Below are 4943 nucleotides of genomic sequence, written 5' to 3' on the forward strand. Positions count from 1 at the left end.
CCGTTTGTTGAAACATCTCAGTGGGTAGTCCATCAATTCCTGGAGCCTTGTTCTTTGCCAGTTCCTTCAGTGCAGCTTTGACTTCTTCCTTCAATATCATTGGTTCTTGATCATATGGAACCTCCTGAAATGGATGAAGATCTACTAGTTCTTTTTGGTACAGTGATTCTGTGTATTCTTTCCATCTTCTTTAGATGTTTCCTGCATCATTCAATATTTTCCTCATAGACTCTTTCAATATTGCAACTCGAGGCTTAAATTTTTTCCTCAGTTCTTTCAGCTTGATAAATGTGGAGCGTGTTCTTCCCCTTTGGTTTTCTAACTCCAAGTCTTTGCACATTTAATTTTAGTAATATAATGAAAGGTGCAAACATTCATGAATAATAAGAATATGAAATATGGAATAATAAGAATATGGAATATAGAATAATAAGAATATGGAATGTGTATAGTATGACTCTAGAAAATTTGGAAGTTCTCAAAAATGAAATGAAAGACATAAAGATTGATATTACTAAACTGAATTAGACTGGTCTTGGCCATTTTGAATTGGCAAATCATATGGTCTACTATGCCAGGAATGATAAATTGAAGAGGAATGGCATCACGATCATGAAAAAGAGCATCTCAAGATCTATCCTGAAGAACAATGTTGTTAATGACAAGATAATACCCATATGCTTAGAAGGAAGACCAGTTAATATGAATATTATTCAAATGTATGCACAACACCAAAGCAAAAGGTGAAGAAACTGAAGATTTTTACCAACTTCTGCAGTCTGAAATTTACCAAACATGCAATCAATATGTATTGATAATTACTGATGATTGGAATACAAAAGTTGGAAACAAAGAAGAAGCATCCGTAACTAGAACATATGGCACTGGTTATAGAAATGATACTGGAGATTGCATAATTGAATTTTGCAAGCCCAGCAACTTATCCATTGCAAATACCTTTTTCAACAATATAAATGGTGACTAAGCACGTGGACCTCACCAGATGGAATACACAGAAATCAAATCAACTAAATCTATGAAAAGGAGCGATGGAGAAGCTCAGTATCTTCAGCCAAAACAAAGCCAGGAGCTGACTGTGGAACAGACCATCAATTGCTCATATGTGAGTTCAAGTTGAAGCTGAAGAAAATTAAAATAGGTTCACAAGAGCCAATATATGACTTCGAGTATATCCCACCTGAATTTAGAGACCATCTAAAGAATAAATTTGATGCATTGAACACCAATGACCAAAGACCCAATGAGTTGTGGGATGACATCAGGAACATCATCCATGAAGAAAGCAAAAGATCATTAAAAAGACAGAAAAGGAACAAAAGACCAGAATGCATGTCAGAAGAGACTCTGAAACTTGCTTGAATAGAGAGTAACTAAAGCAAAAGGAAGAAATGTTGAAATAAGAGAGCTGAACAGATTTCAAAGAACAGATTGAGAAGACAAAGTAAAGTAATATAATGAAACGTGCAAAGACCTGGACTTAGAAAGCCAAAAGGGAAGAACATATTCAGCATTTCTCAAGATGGAAGAACTGAAGAAAAAATTCAAGCATCAAATTGCAATATTGAATGATTCTATGGGCAAAATATTGAATGATGCAGGAAGCATCAAAATAAGATGGAAGGAATATACTGTACCAAAAAGAACTGGTCAATGTTCAACCATCTCAGGAGGAAGCATATGATGAAGAACCAATGGTATTGAAGGAAGTCCAAGCTGCACTGAAGTAATTGATGAAAAACAAGGTCCCAGGAATTGAAGGAATATCTATTGAGGTATTTCAACAAATGAATGCAGTGCTAGAGGCACTTACTCGTTTATGCCAGGAAATTTGGAAGACAGTTACCTGGCCAACCGACTAGAAGAGATCAAAATTTATACCCATTCCAAACAAAGGTGATCCCATAGAATGCAGAAAGTATAGAACAATATCACTAATATCACACTCAAGGTTTCAGCAAATGAAACCTTGCTGAAGAGAATTCAGGAACAATTGCAGCTGTACAAAAACCAAAAAAAAAAAAAAAAAACCTCACTGTCATTGAGTCAATTCGACTCATAGTGATCCCTCCTTGGGTTTCCAAGGCAGTATCTCGGTGGAAGTAGATTGCCCAATCTTCTTTCTGAGGAGTGACTGGTGGGTTTGAACTGCCAGGCTTCTGGTCAGCAGTCAAGTGCCTTGTTTTCAAATAGGACTTTTAAAATATTCAAGCAAGGCACTCAGCATGAGAAATAATAAATCAGTTGCTACAATATCATGAAAAATCCATAACCACTGACCACTGTATTTCTGCTACCCAAACTAAGTGATAGGAATTGCTGGTAATGGTTCTTTTCCTAAGTATGTTCTTATTGTTTGAATGCATGTTGGAAAGATAATTACAGCCATTTAAATAATAAGCCTCTATGTATCATTTCTAATGTTGTAATCTAGGAGCTATGGTAGCATAGTGCCTACGGTACTTGACTGCTAACCAGAAGGCTGGCGGTTCAAACCCACCAGCCACTCCTCGGAAGGAAGGTTGGGCAATCCTACTTCGGTAGTGATACTGCCTCGGAAACCCAAGGAGGGGTCGCTATGAGTCGGCGCCGACTCGACGGCAAACAACAACAACAACAATAACAATGTATCATTTCACTATAACTTAAAGTTTCCAAAGTCATTTTCATTTAATTTATTAGTATAGTTCCGTCAGCTTTCTCTTGGTTGGGATTTTCCTGATGTTCCATTCTCTCACTTGTGATCTCTCTGTATCCCTATATTTTGGGTGTGTAATTAGCATATAACTGGATTTTTAAACCAATTTTCAAATGCCCTTTAAATGCTACATTTGTACTTACTATGTTTAGTATGATCACTAATGTGTTTGGATCCATTTTTATAGAATTTTCTGGCTTCCATTTTTTATTTTATTTGCTTTGTTTGTTTTCACATTCATCTCTTCTTTACTCGCCCCTTTTTCTTTTTCTACTTCTATCATTACCACTGAAAATAAAAGTGTACTTGAATTTTTAAAATCTGAAGTGCATCTCATCCTTGTAATGAATATAGAAACTTAGAATGGTTTAACCCTACTGTTACAGGGGAGCTCTGGTGGCATAGTGCCTAAGGCACTTGACTGCTAACCAGAAGGCTGGCGATTCAAACCCATCAGCCAGTCCTTGAAAGGAAGGTTGGGCAATCTACTTCCATAGTGATACTATCTCAGAAACCCAAAGGTGGGTTGCTATGAGTTGGATCCACTCAATGGCAGTGAGTTTGGTTTGGTTGGTTTTGGTAGTACAGACCCTGCACTCTGTTTGAAAGTTAAGCTCCTTGCAGGAAGAATCATTAAGAACCTGCAATATGCAGATGACAGGAGCAGTCAGATCGAAGGATGTATTGCATTGGAAAAATATGCTATAAAAGACCTCTTTAAAGTGTTAAACAGCAAAGATGTCGATTTGAAGACTAAGGTGTACCTGACTCAAGCCATGGCATTTTCAAAAGCCTCCTATGCATGTGAACACTGGACAATGACTAAGGAAGACTGCAAAAGAATTGATGCCTTTGAACTGTGGAGTTGGCAAAAAAAAAATAATGAAAATACCATGAACTGTCAGAAGAATGAACAAATCTGTCTTGGAAGAAGTACAGCCAGAATGCTCCAAAGAGGCAGAATGGCCAGACTTGGTCTCTCATACTTTGGTGATGCTGTCAGAAGAGACCAGTCCTTGGGGAAAAAGATCATGCTTGGTAACGTAGAAGGTCGGCGTGAAAGGGGAAGGCCCTCAGTGAGACGGGGTGGCACAGTGGCTGTAACGGTGGGCTCCAGCACAGCAAGGATTGAGGCTGGCGCAGGACAGGGCAGTGTTTCGTTCTGTTGTGCAGAGTTGCTATGCGTCGGAAGCAACTCAACAGCACCTAACAAAAGTAATAATTTCATTTTACTCACAAAATACAATTTTTAAAAGAAAGCTGCCTTTAGCTTTATTTCTATCTTAAAGTCATAAATTGTTGGATAACATTAACCTACTATCATGAATGTAATTTAAACTTCAACGAGCGTGGTGTAAAGAATTACTTTCTTGTTGTTGTTAGGTGCTGTCAAGTAGGCTCCAAGTCATAATGACCCTGTGTGCAACAGCAGGAAACACTGCCTCATCCTGGCCATCCTTTCAATCCTTGCTCTGCTGGAGCCCATGACTGCAGAATTACTCTGCTTCCAAGTAATTTGGCCTTTATCCTGGGTTCTTGAGACATAACTCTAAACCCTTAGAATCTGCTGAACATTCTTCTCTGGAGACTGGTTCCTTCTGATAATGTGATCAAAGGCTGAGAGACAAAGTCTGGCCATTCTTGCTACTAAGGAACATTCTGACTATACTTCTTCCAAGACAGATTGGTTTGTTCTTCTGGAAGTCCAAAGTATTTTCAATATTCTTCACCAAGGCCACAATCGAAATATATCAATTTTTCTTCAGTCTTCCTTATTCATTATTTCATTTATCTAGGATCAATTATCAATGCTCATGGATTTGTATAAAGGAGCTCTGGTGGTGTAGTTGGTAAGGCATTTGGCTACTAACCAGAAGGTCAGTGGTTTAAACCCACCAGCCGGTCTATGAAAGGAAGATGGAACAACCTACTTCTATACAGATTGACAGCCTCAGAAACCCAATAAGGGTCATTATGAATCAGAATTGACTCAATGGCAGTGAGTTTATTACACAGACCTTTAGACCACACCTGGGGGTTTGTGCAAATGGGTAGGAACTGGCTTAACTAGAAAGACCATCCTGTGGCCTGTTATCAGCTGACCTCAGGGGAAGGAAGGAAGGTGATCCAATCAATAATAACTAGGAAATGACGTCAATAAAGCCTCTGGACACAGAAGCTTCACGGGCTTCTTGATTGGTAAAGGAGAGCGATGCATGAGGGAAAG

At 38.5% G+C, this 4943-nt stretch overlaps 1 protein-coding gene across 1 annotated transcript in view; it reads left to right on the forward strand.

Moving 5' to 3' along the window:
• The window catches only part of CLNK (cytokine dependent hematopoietic cell linker), a 139978-nt gene that overhangs the window by 103549 nt on the left and 31486 nt on the right, over nucleotides 1–4943 (forward strand). The gene's annotated exons all lie outside the window — the stretch shown is intronic.

This window comes from Orycteropus afer, unplaced genomic scaffold, assembly GCF_000298275.1.
Source record: "Orycteropus afer afer isolate SDZICR_OR568_19922 unplaced genomic scaffold, OryAfe1.0 scaffold00224, whole genome shotgun sequence".
In the NCBI taxonomy this organism is placed as follows: Eukaryota; Metazoa; Chordata; class Mammalia; order Tubulidentata; family Orycteropodidae; genus Orycteropus; species Orycteropus afer.